The 17,814-nt window shown below is 57.4% G+C and overlaps 1 long non-coding RNA gene across 1 annotated transcript; it reads right to left on the bottom strand.

The window, feature by feature from the left end:
• Nucleotides 1–12,268: 12,268 nt before the first annotated feature.
• Nucleotides 12,269–15,633, bottom strand: LOC108962287 (uncharacterized). Its single transcript, XR_001990810.2, has 2 exons — nt 15,519–15,633; nt 12,269–12,451 (listed from the first exon to the last, which is right to left on the bottom strand). It is a non-coding gene; the product is annotated as an uncharacterized LOC108962287 (long non-coding RNA).
• Between the last annotated feature and the right edge of the window lie 2,181 nt (nt 15,634–17,814).

Here is a 17,814-nt window from a genome sequence, read left to right as displayed (position 1 = left end):
CCTCAGCCCGGCCCGGGATAACGCTCCCACATTGTCAGGGATCAATCAGTGCCGTCTCCAGTGCCATTGTTTTCCCAAGGATCCCGCTTTGTACAGGGGTCAGCTTTCCGGGTCACAGTCCTTTCAGGAAGTTTGGGCCTTGCATCCCTTTGTCTGCTCCTTCCTAGAAGGGCTGGGTGAGCTGCTGCGGTGCATTTTCCTCCTGTTCTTCGCTGTTCCCTGTTTTTCTCCAGGACTATTGATCTGCAGCCCTGCGGGATGCTGGGGGAGCACAGTCCCCGTGCTGTGCGCTGGAAAGAGCTCCCGCTTTTCCCCAGCTGTGCTCGGATCGAGCAATTGTTTTCCCTCCCCACTCTTGTTTTGGGATCCTTCCCACCCCACTGCCCCGGGCTAAGGAATTGCTCCGCCGCCCTCGTGGAACTTCTGCGGCCGCCTCGGCGCTGTTTGAAGCGCTGCCATAATGTTTGTTTAAAAACACATTAATTAGCTCTGGGGTAATTGGGGTTTGCAGGGCTCTCTCTCGCATTGTTCTGCCCGCTCTAATTTGTTCTATCGATCCTCCCGGAGATAGGAGCGGGAGCCAATCGGCGGCAGCTCCCGCCGCTGTCACTCCGCAGGATTTGTTTACACCGGGCTGGTGGCCCCGGCTCTGCTCAGCACGGCCGGGTTCTGCCTGCCAGCCCACGAACCGAGCCCTTCCCGGCAGCCGCTGCCTTTTCCCGGCGCTGGAGGCACGGCCGGTGTCCCGGGCTGAGCCCCGAGCCCCGGGATGCGCCCCGAGCCCCCGGAGCTGCGGCTGCTGCTGCGGCACGGCTCAGCCCTGCGTTTCCATGGTAACCCCGAGGCTCGTTCCCCGACTCCAGGTTTTTCAAAAGCGAACATTTTCCTTTCCATCAAAAGAGCCTTTTCTGCCGGCAGCGCCGCCGCCTCCCCCAGCCCGCGCCGAGCGCGGCCGGGACAGAGCCGCGCCCGGGGAGCGGGGTGACAGCCCCGGGGCTCGGGGAGCGGGGTGACAGCCCCGGGGCTCGGGGTGACAGCCCCGGAGCTCGGGGAGCTCTTCCCACTGCCAATCTGCCCCGGCCTGCATGGGAATCCCGCCCTGAGCGGCTGCTGTGCGGCAGAACTGAGCTGGTGCAGCACCAGGCTGGGTTCGTGGCTGGCCTCTCGCTCCTTCCATCCCTTTTCCACAGAATTCCTGTTTCTTGGCTCTTATCCCTTTCCCTAAGTGTCCCTCTGCAGCAGGAGCAGGATGATGGTGCAGCTCCAGTGGCCACAGGACTGAGCTTTCCGCAGGCCCCTCACTCCCTCCATCCCTTTTCCCCAAAATTCCCCATTTTTTGGCCCATCCCTCGGTATCCCCTTGTCCAAGTGTCCCTCTGCGCCAGGAGCAGGGTGGTGGTGCAGCCTCAGCACCACAGCATGGGGATTTTCACCATCCCCTCACCCCCTCCATCCCTTTTCCCGAGAATTCTCCATTTTCTGGCCTCTCTGCCTCGGTACCCCCTTGCTCACATGTCCCAGCAGGAGCAGGGAGGGATGGAGCTGCATCCCCAGCAGCACAGCACTGAGATTTTCACCATCCCCTCACCCCCTCTGTGCTTTCCCCCTTTCCTGGACCCTCCCCTGGCCCCTTTCCTGGACCCCCCTCCCCCTCCTCAGCAGGACCAGGATGGGATGCTGCTGCATCCCAGCCCCTCTCCAGCCCCTGGCTGGCTCCTCACATCCCTCCTGAGCCTCTTCCCACCTGGCAGCTGCTCGGGGAGGGCCGTGCCCGTTTTTCTGCCAGCAGACACAAAGCATTCCCAAACAATGGCCATTGCACAACTCAGCCCTGCATTTAACAGCGTTTTACAGGCAGAATAAATCTCAGGGACTCCATAAATCTCGGGGCTGAGATAAAAAATGTGCATCCAGAGCCTGGCGTGGAGTAAATCCTGCCCAGCTCCGGGACACACGAGGAGCATCCTGTATTTCACACCTGCCTTGGAGCCCAGAGGGAGATTTATGACATTCAGGAATGGCCTCCACACTTTGCAAAGGCTCAGCACTCCCTGCCCTGCACTGGGACACTCCCAGTTGCCAGGCAGATGGAAAATGAGATTTCCCAGAGCAACTGGCAAGGGGGAAAACTCCCTGGCTTTGGGCAGCTCTGGGCCAGTCCTGCCATGCTCTCATTCCTCAACAAGAGTTCCAGCAAATCCCAGTGCAGGGGCCTCGCTCCTGTGGCCCCACATCTCCTGAGGGCTTCTCAGTCTCAGCATGGCCCTTGCCCTGCATCCAGGGATGCCTGGCATGTTCAGAGGACCACCAGGACTTTTGGATGTGGGAAGGCTTTGACTCATCCTTCTGGAAACATCTCGGAGTGTCCTCTCCTAGATGGGCACAGAACATCACTGAGTCAGCTGCACTGAAGGGCAGAGCTCTGGAAAATGCTGGAAATCCCATGGATAAACAATCCTTCCCATGGATTAACCATGGCAGTAACCCCCCTCCTGCCTAAAGAAAGGACAAGGGAATTCTGTGGAATGAGGTGTCTGAAGCTCCTCACCTCTCCCTGGAGATGTGGGTCCCAGCCCTGAGCAAGGAGCACCATGGAAAGGCCAGGAAAGGTTTTGTGGGACAATCCTGGGAGCGCTGCTGCTCCCCATGGGATGCTCTGCAATTCCAGCAATGCTGTGGCTTCCCCTGTGGCTGACAAGACATCCCTATTTCCCAATTTTTCCAGCCCTTTGGAAAGAGCAAATGACAGGAAATGTGAGCCCTTCCAGAAAGCAGCATGCCATGGGAGGGGGGGGATGTGCTGGAGGGAAACTTGGGATAAAAGCTTGGGGAAAGCTGGGGAGAGATGGAGGTGGGGCAGAGAGGGCTGAGGGATCTGCTCCAGTTTTGCTCCTCTGATGTTTCAACTGCTGGAAGGGAAGGATTGGGACAAAACACTACAGGACTTGCAAGGAGACAAAAATCCCTGAATCCTCCCAGAAAGGAGGCTTTGGGAAGGTGGGAGATACCTCAGTGGAGGCAAGGCCAGCATTCCTTACTCAGACTGGGTCAGAACCACAGCCTGAAATAAAAATACAGCTCCAGAGCTGAGCTGTGGTGTGGGAAGACTTCTCCCAGTGAAGTTCCTAGGGAAGGGAGGGTGTTCCCACCTGTGCACTGTACCTGTGGGTGCCAAAGCCTGGGAAAGGTGGAGCTGCCTGGGATATCAGCTGGGAAAGGAGCTTGAGGCAGGTCCTGCCTGCTCAGGGCCACAGGATGCCGAGTATCTTTGGAAATAGGATTACAACCAAGAAATAGCACTCCCTAATCCCTTCTCTCCCTAACAAAAATAAGGCTCGGCGAGCGGCTCAGGTCAGGGAAAGCACTAATCCCTCCAGCATTCCCGAGCTGAGGGCTGGCAGCCCTGGCCTGCCTGGAAGTGCCCAGGCTGTCTGAGGCACTGGGAAGGCAAAAGCCCTGTGAATGAGACAAAGTTCCAGCAGGGAAGGAAGAAAATCCCATGGGTATTGTAAATGCAGGCAACCCCAACGAGGGGAGAGATGATGCATCTGACTCCATGTTCTCAGCAGGCTCATTTATCACTTCATGATACTATATTATATTGAAGAATACTATACTATACTAAAGAATACAGAAAGGATCCTTACAGAATGCTAAAAACATAATAATGAAAACTCCTGACTCTTTCCAGAGCCCTGACACAGCCTGGCCCTGATTGGCCACAGAGTGAAAACAACTCCCAGCAGAATGCAATGGAACAATCACCTGTGGGTAACCAGTCTCCAAACACATTCCACATGGGCACAGCACAGGAGAAGCAAATGAGATAAGAATTGTTTTCCTTTTCTCTGAGGCCTCCTGCTGCCTTTCAGCTTCCCAGGAGAAAATCCCTGGGTGAAGGAATGACATCCAGGGAATGTGAATGCCACACATGGGATCCTGGCTGTCTCCAGTGGCCACCTGGGAGCTGGGCAGGGAGCTGGGCTGAGCTTCCCCTCCCACCCTGAGCGCAGAGATGAGGGTGAGCCCAGAGCCCCAGGGAGCTCGGGGAGCCCATCAGCACTGGGACTGGGGCACCCGGCAGCTCCCGGAGCTGGGGGGGTGCTTGGGATGGCTGGGAACGCCCAAAACCCAGCAGAGGAGGAGCAGGGCAGGGTGCAGGTGTGGGAAACACTGCTGGGAACCCCCCCGGGCCCGGGCAGCGTCCGGAGAGCTGGGCAAGGGCAGGGGGTGCCCCCCCTCCACAGGAGCTGCTTGTCCTGAAGGGACAGCGACAATTGCTCCGCTTTGTGCTGCTGAAACCTGACCCTGGCAGCCACCGAATCCAGGCGAGAGTGCCCAGGGTCTGGTTTCAAGGCTCCCTCTCCACCCTCAGCACTATCTGATGCCATGGAAATGTTCCCAGGCTCCAGGAATCCTTTGCCCCTCTCGGTGCCGTCTCGGATTCCGTGGTGCTGTCGGAAAGCAGAGCCGGACTCTGCTGAGCTCGCTGATGTACCCATGGGAAGGGGTGCAGGGAACACAGCGGGGTGAAAAACCCCCAGGGTCACGGGCACATGGGTTGGAGAGGAGCCCAGGAGGGTGATTAACAACTCACTAATGACGCCTGGCCCGGGAGGTGCCTGAGTTGGGGTTTGGAGGAGGATGAGGCTGATTAGAGGGGAACATTCTGTCTGTTTGCCTGGCCTTTATTCCTATTTTCCTGTTTCCTGTTGGAGAGAGATGCTGGGCACCCAGCCTGTGCCCATCCCTGTGTCCATCCCTGTGCCCCATCCCTGTACCCATCCCTGCCCTCCATCCCTGTGCTCCATCCTCCTCAGCAGCACAGAAGGGAGGTCCCAAAAACCTCCTGAGGAGGAAGCAGAAGTGTGAGGCTGTGCCACAGAGGAACTCCCCGGCCCAGATCCCCTCAGATCCCTTTTCCCTCCTGCCCCCCCTGCCAGGTGGCAGTGCCAACCCAAGAGTGGAGAACAGGCATTAAAAACTGGTTTTTAGATTCTTTTAGTTCAGATCAATGCAGAGATGATCCATCCATGGCCCAAGGGCAGCTGTTGCTGCCTTCATCCACGTGGAGCATTGAAGGCCTGACAGAACATCCTGTGGGGTGCTGCCCCTTCCCTCCAACAAATCTTTGAATTAAAATGCATTTTTCCCTGAGGAAAATAAGGACTCAAGGTGCTGGGAAGTGGAGCTTGCCCCAGCCATGGGGTGTGAGGGTTAATTGCCCCTCTAGACCTCTCCATCTATTCAGAATTTTCCAGTATCTGGCTCTGGCTCTGGTTTTACTTTAATTCCTGAACCAAAAATCAAAGTTTTATTCCCCACACTGAGCAAGTTACTTTTTCACCTCCTTTTGTTTCAAGCTAATCAGCCTGGAAGTGTCCAAGGCTGGGCTGGATGGACTTGGAGCACCATGGGCTAGTGTAGGGTGTCCCTGCCATGGCAGGGGATGGCACTGGATTGGGTTTCCACTCCAAACCATTCAGGGATTCTGGGATGCCAATCCCCGATTTCCCTGCGCTCACTTTGTGGGGTGAAGGAGCAGGGGAGGTGCTGGGGCAGTCTGGCTGTGATGGGAGCAGGGCTGTTCCACTCCAGCACAGCCAGGATGGAGGCAGGATCCAGCTGGCACTGCCAGGATGTGGGCACAGGTGATTCCCCTGGCAGGAATCGGGTGCTCACTGAAGGGGAGGCTCCTGCCATGCTCCCGTTTGCCCCAGCCCTCCCCTTTCCCTTCCCACAGCTCCAGGGATTGCCTGGGCTCCGTTCCCAGAGCGTTTTGTAGGGGCAGATGGCTCGGAGCAGGAGGCAGGAGTGCATCCACGGAGGGAGGGATGGGGAGGCAGAGCTGGGGGAGGGCTCAGGCACACACAGGCTGCCGTGTCTGCTGCCACGGGAAGCCCCAATGCCCTCCCAGCCCTGCAGTGCTGACCTTTCCCTGCTCCTGGACTTGTCAGCAGAACCCGTGAACCGAGCTGGGAATGATTTCCCGCTGATACCCAAAGGTTCTCGGGAATGTCAATGATTTCCCCTTGTTTGTTTGTGTTTTCTGCCCAGCAATTAAGGGGATTTCAGCAAGTCCTTGCATTTAGCAGGAGCCCTGTGCTGCTGCTTCACCTGCCAGGGCCAATTTGCCCCGTGTTTTGTTTGAAAACATGATCATATTTCTGTCACACCTGCAGCAGCAACCCACAGGCCATTTGTTCCAACCTCATCTCACCTGGAAAACCATGGGCAGGACAGGATATGGCTGGAAGTTTGCCAGGGAAAAGCAAATTCCATGGCATGCTTTGAGCAGCTGAAGTACCCAGGAGGGTCTGTGCTGGCTCAGGGCTCTGCAGGAGCCCTGGCCCAAGGTGGGGTGGTGACATCAGATGTGGGATAGTGTCTGGGTGTGAACAGACAGGTGTGTGCTGAGGAAGGCAGGAGCCTCCCTTGAAATGGAAAATGCAAACTCCCTCCCTCTGAATTGTTATAATTTTGAAATTCAGGAGCTCTCAGGCAAAGATATGGGAGCAGGAATAACAGTTCTTTATTAGGAACACTAAAATTACAAATGCAACAGTGCAAACAAAACCAAACCCCTGCCAGAGTCAGAGCAGGAGCTGAGCCCCTGTGGGTCAGGGTGGTGGCACAGTCCCATCCCAGGGGGGCTCAGGGTGGTGGCACAGTCCCATCCCAGGATGGCTCAGGGTGGTGGCACAGTCCCATCCCAGGGGGCTCAGGGTGGTGGCACAGTCCCATCCCAGGGGGGCTCAGGGTGGTGGCACAGTCCCATCCCAGGGGGGCTCAGGGTGGTGGCACAGTCCCATCCCAGGGGGGCTCAGGGTGGTGGCACAGTCCCATCCCAGGGGGGCTCAGGGTGGTGGCACAGTCCCATCCCAGGGGGGCTCAGCCCTCCTGCAGTGCCAGCTGTGGTTCTGCTGGAGCAGGGATCCTGCACAAGGGGGGAGTTTTCCTCTGCAGCTCCAGGGCTGCTGGAGATGGGCCTGCTCTCCCTCTGGGAATGCAGGGCAGCAGAAAGCTGCTCCTCTGGGAATGCAGGGGGCAAAGGCTGCTGGGCTGTTCCCATGGCAGATTGGATCCAGGGAGGAATGCTTGGCTCCTCCCCTGGGCGCAGCATCTCCCCATGGGATGGTGGAATTTGATCAGCCCTGCAGGGACACTCAGTGGCCATGAAGACCAGGCCCATCTCCAGCAGCCCTGGAGCTGCAGAGGAAAACTCCCCCCTTGTGCAGGATCCCTGCTCCAGCAGAACCACAGCTGGCACTGCAGGAGGGCTGAGCCCCCCTGGGATGGGACTGTGCCACCACCCTGAGCCCCCCTGGGATGGGACTGTGCCACCACCCTGAGCCCCCCTGGGATGGGACTGTGCCACCACCCTGAGCCCCCCTGGGATGGGACTGTGCCACCACCCTGACCCACAGGGGTCAGCTCCTGTTCTGACTCTGGCAGTGGTTTGGTTTGTATTACTGCATTTTAATTTTTATTTTTATTTTCTTCTATAATAAAGAACTGTTCTTCCTATTCCCATTCCTTTGCCTGAGAGCCCCATAGTTTCAAAATTACAATAATTCAGAGAGAGGTGGTTTGCATTTTCCATTTCAAGAGATGCTCCTGCCTTCCTCAGCAGACATCTGGCTTTTCAAACCAAGGCATGTCCCCAGAAACAGAAGATGTCCTAAACACCAGGACTGGGCTGGGACATTCCCTGCCATGGATCAGGCCTCAGGGATTTTCCTTGCAGACAAGTCCGTCAGTGGCAATGATACATCATTCCTCCCTCCTTCTTAATTCCTGCTCTGATGGATGCAGCCAGCCCTTCTCCAAAGCTGACATTTATAGCACCAGTTTTCTCTGGATATAAATATAACCTGGATGCGTTGGAGTAGCAGGAAAATCGTTTAAATGTTCCCTTTGACAGCGAGTTTGAAGATTGCTGACACTAAAACCACTTACTGATATTGTTCTGTATCATCCTGCACTCAGCCTTCAATCATCCTCATTAGAGGTGTGCACCAGCTCAGCCTTCCCACCCTTCCCAGCCCCTCACACCTCCTGCAATCCCAGAGAGCCACAGATTCCCACTGGAACGTGGAACAGAACCAGCAGCTCATGGATGAGCAGCTGATCATGATGATCCTGATGATGATGATTTAAGGGAGATGATTGTCTCCCTCTACTCTGTCCTTGTGAGACCCCACCTCCAGCTTTGGTGGTCCCAGCACAGGAAGGACCTGGAGCTGCTGGATGAGTCCAGAGAGGCCACGGAGCTGCTCCAGGGCTGGAGCCCCTCTGAAGCCAGGCTAGGAGAGCTGGGGGTGCTCACCTGGAGAGGAGAAGGCTCCAGGGAGACCTCTGAGCCCTTCCAGGGCCTAAAGGGGCTCCAGGAGTGCTGTCCAGAGGTGGGAATACAGAGCCAAGCCCTGCAGGAGAAGCAGTTCAGAGTGACAGAGACGTCCAAGAGCGAGCTGGTGCTGAGAAGTTGTCCCAGGCTCTGGTGACACAGCAAAGGGGACAAGCTCTGCCTGGAGAGTCTGCAGCAATTCTGTCTCCTCAGGGCCACACAGACCAGGCTGGGCTCTGCTCTCAGGAGCTTTTGTGCTCTGGAGAAATGTCTTTCTCTCTCTGAGAGCCAGGAGGATGGGAATGCTGAAGCTCTCCTGGCTCCAGGCTGGGGGATGCCCCAGGTGTGTGCGGGGCCGTCCTTGGGCTCCTCGGGAGGAGATCGCTGAGCGCTGCCCGTGTCTCTGGTGATGCCAGGTGATGTTCTCCCCTGTAAACACGAGGAGGGCTGACATCTGCTCTGCTTTCTGCCTGGCTGCCTCCTCCTGTGCCGAAGAGAACGCGCGGCGCAGCCGGGGCCGCGATCGGAGGTGACACGAGCGCCGGTGTCGGTGACACTGAGCTGAGCGGGGATGGCGCCTGCAAAGGGGTGGGAAAGTCACTGCCAGAGGGCAGGGAGGGGCACAGCAGGGGAACACCTGCGGGAGGGAAGGAGGAAAGGCAGAGCTGTGGGATAAGGGGATGCCAAAGTGCAATGCAGATCCCGTCCCTGGGGAGGGAAGTTGGGGAAATGCTTGCTCCAGTTTAAAATGGCAAGCAGAGATCATGGAATTACAGGAGAATGGAATGGGCTGGAAGGAATTTAAAGCCCATCCAGTGCCACCTCTGCCATGGGCAGGGACACCTCTCAGGCTGCTCCAAGCCCTGTCCATCTTCTCCTTGCTCTGCCATTCCATGGTCCTGCTGGTGTTCCTCATTCCCGCTCCTGCTGTTCCCACTCAACCCCCAGCACTCCCCATTTCCCCAGCAGAGCCTCTCCAGGGGACACGATCCAGGGAAAGGATCCAGGGGGCTTTCACTGCACCTGGCCAAGACATCCTTGGTTTCTTAGATCCAGGGAATCTCTGGCCTCATTGGGAGGTGTGGGAGTGAGCCCAGACTCCCAGGTGACATTCCCATGGGGCACTTGGCACCTCTGGGTGCCAGCTGCTCCCAAATTCCAGCTGCCCTCTGGCAGTGATGCTGCTGTAGCCTCACTGCTGGGACACCCCAGCACTCAGCTGTGCCTGGGCAGCTTTTCCTGGGATGCAGGACATGGAAAACACCAGCTCAGGGACACAAATGCATGCCTTTGTCTCCCCTGGGACCATCCCATCACCTCCATTCCTCCTCTGGGATGGAGCAGGAGATAAAAGCCACGGGAGACCCTGAGTAGAGCTTTGAGGCCTGGAAAAGGGAAATGCTTTTATTGCTGGATTAATAATTTACCAGGACAAACTGGAATTCAGGGCACGGAGAATCTGAGAGATTCCCACAGAGCTGTGCTTGGCCACTCTTCACCCAGCAAGGAGCTGCTTTTGGGGGCTCCCCACCTCCTTCCTGCTGCTCCCTAATTTCCAGTTTTCCTCCTCTCCAAGGCAAACCTGCAGTGGATATTTTTATGAGCATTTTCCAGCCTCGGGAGAAGCTGGCTGCTGCTGCTCCTGAGGAGTGATAACCTGAAAGCAGACTTGGCACCAGGAAAGGGACAATTCACAGCCCAGACAACTTTACCTGGATTGAATTAATCCAAAGCAGCGGCAGCAGCGCCTTCCCAGCCCTGGCAGCACGAGATTGGCACAACTCCCTGATAATAAATTGTGCAGAGAACAGCAAGAAAAGGGGAAAATCCGACTTTGATGTGCTCTATCTCCCATCTCCAGCACAGCACGAGAGCCAGAGCGGCCCTGGCCACGGATGAGGGTGGAGATTACAGGCGTGGAGGAAATGGATTGTGCTGGAAAAGGTGGGAAAATTGGGGGGAAGATTAGAGGGACTGGCTCTCATCATCTCAGCCAATTCACTGCCTGAGTGAAAATTTGGGGGGTGCTGAAAATTTGGCTTAAACAAAAGGCAAGAAACATAGTAATGGGTCCCAACTCTTTGAGGCAGAGCAAGGAAACCTGCCTGGAAAAGGGAAATGGAAGTATGAGTGGCTGATTAAGGGTTAACTCATTAATTATCAGTTAGGATTAGAGCCCAGTGCCACAGGAGCTACCAGGGGTAGGTCATGGAATAGAATCAGGGAGTCCCAGACTGGTTTGGAATTCTTAAATCCCATCCCTGCCTTGGCAGGGACACCTCCCACTGTCCCAGGCTGCTCCAAGCCCCATCCAGCCTGGCCTTGGACTCTGACAGGGATCCAGGGGCAGCCACAGCTGCTCTGGAAAATCTGGTCCACCAAAAATCCAGCTCCCACCATTGTCAGCTCATTTCTTTCCTGGTTTATCCTGTGAGGAGTTTGGGTTCTTAATCCCACTGCCCTTTGGAGGGGGTGTTTGAGAGCTCAGTGCTGGGAGGGCAGCCCCAATTTCCAGCTGGGATTTCACAGTCCCAATTTCCAGCTGGAATTGCAGAGTCCCTTCCCCCTGTTCAGAGCCATATCAATATTCCCCTGAAATGGCACTGGGGGTTATTTTCCTTCTGTTATGAACAGCAGATGAATTCCAGCTCAGCCTCTCTGAAATATTGCTGTGAAAATCAAGGATATGAGCTGACTTATCAGGAGAGAAAAATGCCACAGGGACTAATGCCAGGCTCAGGGACTGCACAGCCAGGGAATAACAGAACTCCTCCTGCAAGGCAGGAGCCTGGAGCACAGGGGACTTTGGGAGCATTACCAGGAAGGCACAAATAAGCACCTTCCAAGAGCCAGGTTTTTCCAGCCCTGCTGTCCAGCCTTAGGGAGAGACTCTACAGGAATGCTGGATCCTCTTTACACCTCTTTATCCACGGGGTTTTCCTTTTGTGCACTCAGTTCCTGTGGTCTGAGGGCAAATTTTGTTGAGGAAGTTGGAGCAGTGAGCACAGAAAATAATGCCCTTTTTGGGGCACACTCCCACCAGGATGCTGTGGCCACAGTGGTGGCCCTGGAGGGAGGCCAGCAGCAGATTTGGTTGGAGGTTTGTGTGCAGGCACAGAATGCAGCTGGGATTTGGGAACACAGTTACACAGAGCAGGAGCAGCGTGCATTATTCATCATGCAGGTAACACTGACACAGGAGAACATTCAGCTGTTAAATGTTGGAAAACAGCAAAAAACAGAGGCCACTGCTGGGTGAAGAACTCTGTCCTGCAATCCCTTTTATGCTGCAGCTGTCCCACAGTTTGTGCCACCATTAAAATGAACCAAAAGCAGGATTTTAGAGAGGTTTTTGGGGGTTGGCCACCCTCTGTTCCCATGGGAAGCTCCAGCTTGTGATCCCCATGCAGAGTGCAGGGGAAGTTTCCAGTCTGTGCGGAAGGGAATGCAGGGTGGGATTGCCCCACCCTCAGAGCTCAGCCCTGCCCCGGGGGGACTGCTCATCCCCAGGGCGGTGATTCCCACCAGGAGCTGACCCTGCTCAGCTCCAGGAGCCCCGGGAGTTCCTCCTCCCGTGGCCCCGGGCAGGTGAATCACAGCCCGTGTGCCCCACCCTGTCCGGGACCCCTCTGTCCCCATCCCATGACCACACCAAGGCTGAAACACCCCGGATTTCCCAACCCAGCCAATTGTCAGCGTTTCCCTGAGTCATTTCCTGGCACCACAGCAGGTGACAGTGCTGAAGCAGTGCCAGGTCACTGCCTCGGGCTCCAGCTGGGGGTCCCTCCTGCAGGGAGCTCCGTGGGGCCAGACCAGCGACCAGCGGGACAGGGACAGCAGCACTGCAGGGCCATCGATCCCAGGCCTGTCAAGGCCAGTGGTAACACAACAGTCAACAAGACACATGCCCTGAGGCAGACCTCAAATATTAAATTCCCCAGCGGAGAGGAGTTCCCGGCTTTAATAATTATCCTTCTGCAGCACAGGCCCTTGAAATCTTCTGATGGAAAGTGCATAATTTAAGTGCAAGGTACTTGTATTGTTGTTAGTGGTTAGTGGTGAGATCTGTGCCAGGTCCGCTATCCTTTAACATCTTCATTTGATCTGAAAGAGGGAGGGTAAAGAGCCTGTTAATTAAATTTGCAGAGGATATGAAATGGGAAGGTGCTGCAAATCCTGGTGAGGACAAAGAGCTAAAAGATAATGCACTGGGAAAGAAGGGTCAGGCCTAGGAAGGAAATAGCCAAATGAAATTCATTCTGAACAAATGCAAAGTAATCCAGCTGGGGAAATATAATTTAACACCATGGAGACTGGGTGAGAGACATTTGGAGAGCAATAAGAGGGAGCGGCCTGAGGGACAGCAAATTACAGCGGGATTTGGGATGGGGGTGCTGGGAAGGGCAGGAGCTGGGCACAGACAGCTCCCAGGCCTTTCTGACCCAGAAAGGAGGCAGGTTTGTGCCACTGAGTGCCACCCTGCCCACGTATGCCAGCTGTCAGGGGGCCAAAAGATGCCAGCGCTTCAGAAAAACCAGGGATATTTTTGTGGGGGCAGCCCGGGGCCAGCTGGGGCCATCAGGGCACATGGGGGATGTGATAGAGCCCTAAATCCTCAATGTCCCCTTCCTCAGGGCACACCCACGGCTGCAGCCCCACCCTTGGATCAGGCCCTGGAGCTGAGAGGGCCAGGACAAGCTCCAGTTTGTGCTGGGGGGGGTCACAGCCCCCTGGAAGGGAGGAGGCTCAGCCCAGGGCTCCCATCCCAGACTCCAGGGCACAGTGCAGGAGGAAGCTCCTGGAATGTCACAGCTGCTGTCCCTCACCCTGCAGCCACCACAGCAACACCTCTGAGCTCACCTGTGGGGGAATTCTGCCTCCAACCCCTCTCTGTCACTGTCACCTCCCCATCCATCACCCTGTGCAGGGACATTGCTGTCCCTTCACAGCCTGTCCTAACTTGGGACCAGCTGCTCCCAGGGCATCCCTGCCATGGCCTTGTGGCACTGCACTGTCCCCAAGGGCTGGTCCCTGGCCCTGTGGGGCACCAGCAGCATGGGCTGGGCTCCACACCCTGGGACACTACCGGCACGTTCCCTGGCAGAGGTGTGGACATTCCCTGCCCCCAACCTGTGCTCCTGCTGTGCCCAGGCAGCCGTGGCAAGCAGACAGCTCCATTCAGGAGGCACAGCGAGTTTCCAAGAAATCCCGCTGCCTCCTGAGCCAGCTTGGCATGAATATTTCAGCGCAGCTGCCTGGCCCCAGCTGCGGCGCCACGTCTGTGCACAGCCACCGCAGGAGCGTCCCTGTGCCCGTCACCACTGCACCCCTGTCACTGCTGCACCCCTGTCACCGCTGCACCCCTGTCATTGCTGCACCCCTGACACCACTGCACCCCTGTCACCGCTGCACCCCTGTCATTGCTGCACCTCTGTCATTGCTGCACCCCTATCATTGCTGCACCCCTGGCACTGCTGCACCCCTGTCATTGCTGCACCCCTGGCACCACTGCACCCCTGTCACTGCTGCACCCCTGACACCGCTGCACCCCTGTCACCACGGTGGCACCGCCTGCCCCTGCCCCCACCTCTGCCTCTCCCACTGGGTCACCGCAGGGTGGCTGAGCAGTGCTCAGGAGTAGTGCTGACACTCGTGTCCCCGTGCCAAAGTCACAGCCTGGCAGCTCGGGCACAGCTCGGTGCCCACCCCATGAACTGGCCCCGTGCCCCCTGCCTGGCCCAGGGCAATGCTGGCCCCGTGCCCCCTGCCTGGCCCGAGGCTGCACTGCCTGCCGGCTCCTCCCCACTCCCTGCCCCCGGGCTGGCTGAGCTGGCCCTGTGCCCCCTGCCCAGCTTGGGGCAACACTGGCACCGTGCCCCCTGCCCACCCCATATCCCCGGGCTGGCTGAGCTGGCCCTGTGCCCCCTGCCCGGCCCAGGGCAGCACTGGCTACCATCCTTGCCCACTGCTCCCCCTGGGCTGACTGAGCTGGCCCTGTGCCCCCTGCCCAGCTTGGGGCAACACTGGCACCGTGCCCCCTGCCCACCCCATATCCCCGGGCTGGCTGAGCTGGCCCTGTGCCCCCTGCCCGGCCCAGGGCAGCACTGGCACCATGCCCCCTGCCCCGTCAGGAGCGCGGCTCGGCGGAGCAGCCACACGTCTGTCTGTCTGTGGGGATGTGTGTGGGGGCACGGCTGGGGAACCAATGCACCGTTCATTAGCCTCACTCCGCCTGCCCTAATTGCCTGCTCAGGCTGAAACAATTGTGTTAGAGGCTGCTCTGCCTAATTATTATTGTTCTTTTAAAAATAACGGGGGAGGGAGAGCCAGGGGGAGAGGCGAGGGGAAGGGGAGAGCGAGCAGGAGGGCAGGGGCATGGGGCAGGCTGGGCTGGAGCAGCGTGCAGGATAAGTGACTTGTTTTATGACTGGGAGCTGCGGGGCTGGTAGGGAATAAACAGGTCTGAAATTGGTTCGCCCCCTCCCCGCCTCCTGCCTGCCCCCCTCTCCTCTCCCACTGTTTATTTCCGAGTGATCAGAGGGAGAATAAAAGCCCATCTCGTGTAATAGAGGCAGAGGATTTAATCTGTGTGCCTTGGACTTCGGTAAACTGCAAACATCGATCCGAGCCGGTGGGGAGAGAAAAGAAATTTACAGGCCAATAAAAATATATTAAAAAACTTCCCCTGCCCTCTGGCCGGGGTGGGGGCAATGCCACGGGGCTGCGGGCGGGAAGGGGAGCCCGGGTGTGGCACGGAGCGACCCAGGGGACTGCAGGGGACCCCGGGGGCCGAGCCCCAGGGGGGCAGCGAGGGGCCCTGCTCACCCCCCTGCTTGCCCGGGGGTGCTGCGGGGCCGGCGGGCTGAGAAGCGAAGGGTCTGCCAGCCAGTCTGACACTTAAGGAATTAGCTCTGCATCATTTGGAGTTTTCTGCTCTACTAATTTTCAGCCGGCTCCTCATTTGGGTCTTTTTCCCCCCACATTTTAAAGGGGCAGCATCCCGGATTGGCGGCATCTCTTGGGACTCGGGGGCAGGGCTTGGTGCCGCTTCTCACACCCGCTCTTGGCAAAACCGGCACATTCTTCCCTCTTCTCCAGCAGCCTCTTCATTCCCACATCGTGTTCCCTTCCCCTGCTGGCATTTGCACAGCCCAGGACGCTCCCAGCTCACCTGTGGCATCGCCCCTGTGCTCAAACCCTTCACTCGGCAAACAAATCCACCCAGCTCCGACTTTGCCCTTTGCTGTTTGCTTTGGGCTCGCACCTGAGGTCTGCTCGGTGCCTCCTGTCGGCTGATGAAAGCACGATTTCAGCCCTCTGTTGACCGAGGGTGCACTTTAGACTTTTTTCTGGGGGGAGGAGAATGGGGGAATATTTGATCAGAGGTTTGCATTGCCCACACCCAGCTCGCTGTGCTGGGCACAGGGGGTGAAAACATCGCCCTGGCTTGGGAGAGGGGAGAAGAGGGGGCATCTCCTGCTCGTGCTCCATCTGCTCAGAGCTCAGAACAGCCCAAAGCACAGCTGCCAGCAGCAGGATGTCCCTGCTGGCAGGACCCGGCTGGTGGGGTGGCACCCTGTGCCCTCTGGTACCAGCTGCAGCTGCCACGGGCACAGCAGCCCTGGCTGCCACCGCTGTGCTGGCTCCTGCCCTGATCCTGCTTCAGTGCTGGCTCCAGCTCTGCTGCAGACAATGTCCCAGCACGCTGTGGGGACAGTGGCAGTGCCCAGGGACTGGCAGGAGCTGCCTGGCAGCGGGCAGAGGCTGCAGCCGGGCAGATGTGCCCAGAGGCTGCGCTGTGACCTTTCCAGCTCTGCCCGTCCCACCCCCCAGAGCGCTCCGAGGACACAGAATTCCAGCAATCGTTCTCCTTCCCTGCCCACCCTGCCCGGCACCCGGCAGCCCATCAACAACAAAGGAAATCAATGAAATTTCAAAAAAACCCTCCAAAAAAAAAGGAAAAAAAATCAAACCCTACCAAAAAAAAAAAAAAAAAAAACCAAACCAAAACAAACCAAAACAAACCAACCAACCAACCAACCAAAAACCACCAAAAACAAACAAAAAAAAACCCACCCAAAACCACACACACACACAAAAAAAAAAAAAACTAAGAGAAGCCAAGCCAGCAGCTGGGCCTAGACTCGGTTGTTATCCCGGGCTAGACTCGGTTGTTATCCCTCAGGAGGAGAAGGACCCGAAATTGCCCCCAGGCGGCTCGGGGCTTTGCAGCTCGTTATTGATCGGGTATCGATAGCTCCAGGCACTGCTGGCACGGGCAGGCAGACAGAAATCCCACCCCAGCACATCTTCCTGGACTGCTCAGCCTCCTCAAAACTGCGGGAGGGACCTCTGGAAGAAATCCAGCTGAAGAAATTGCCGAAGCAATCAGATCAGAGTTCTTCTGCTGGACATGGCTCTCACGGGAATGTGCCAGCCCCCCTCACTCAGGCCCCGGTGCCCTTTTAGAGCCAGACGTGACTCTGTGCCTCCCCAGACCCCTTTGGCTGAGGCTCTGAGGGCTCTTTCAGGAGCTTATGTTTGGATTTGATCCCACCACCCCCGGCCAAATTCCCACATTCCCAACCAGAATTCCCTGGGACTGCCAGTCCTGGGAATGGCCCTCACTCCCACCCTGTGCCCACCTTCATCCCCAAAGGCACCTTGGCAGTGCTGCCAACTCCTGCTGCCCTGGCTGGTGTTTGGGACCCCTCAGCCCTGCCCAGCCCTGCCGTGCCCTGTCCTGGCCGGGTGCAGCCCCCCTACCCATGGAAGGGGACAGGGACAGCAGGAGCGCTTCCCTCAGCCCATGGCACAAGGACCCCTCTGCACCTCACCCCATGCTCAGCACCCCCTCCAGCCCTGCTCCTCCTCCAGTTCCCACGAGGACGCTTTGCCAAACCCCTTTTTCCAGGCAATTTGTTGGGAATATTCCCAGCAAAATCACCTCGGAGTGCAGCTGCCATTCCTGTAGCACCGCCCCGCTGGATTCCTTGTGCAGGCTGCGGTGCCACCCCTGCGGTACCATCCCTTCCCAGGGCAGTGTCACCGGGGCTGACACCCCAGAGGAAGGGGAGAGAGAATTCCTCTGAGGGGAGATCCCACGCTCCCTTTCAGAGGAGCAAATGTCCTTTAATTCCCCGTTTAAGAGACATTTCCGAGCCATTGTCCCTCCTGTCTGAGCGCTCTGGCACAGCCAGGGCAGGAATTGGCTCAAGGCTTCCCTGGAGTGAGCAGGGTGAGCTGCAGGCCCTCATTCCCTCCCTGGCACCTGCCCTGGCAGTGCTCTGTACAACTGGAGCTTGAGTCACCCTCCTGCTTGGAGACCCAAATGTCACCAGGGAGATCATCCAGGCATGGGACCCTCCCAGGGCAGGAGCCCCTCTGGAGCCAGGCTGGGAGAGCTGGGGGTGCTCACCTGGAGAGGAGAAGGCTCCAGGGAGAGCTGAGAGCCCCTTGCAGGGCAT

Source organism: Serinus canaria, chromosome 13 (genome assembly GCF_022539315.1).
Source record: "Serinus canaria isolate serCan28SL12 chromosome 13, serCan2020, whole genome shotgun sequence".
Classification (NCBI taxonomy): domain Eukaryota; kingdom Metazoa; phylum Chordata; class Aves; order Passeriformes; family Fringillidae; genus Serinus; species Serinus canaria.
The sequence above is the reverse complement of the archived record's forward strand: the minus strand, read 5'-3'. Positions and strand labels throughout refer to the sequence as shown.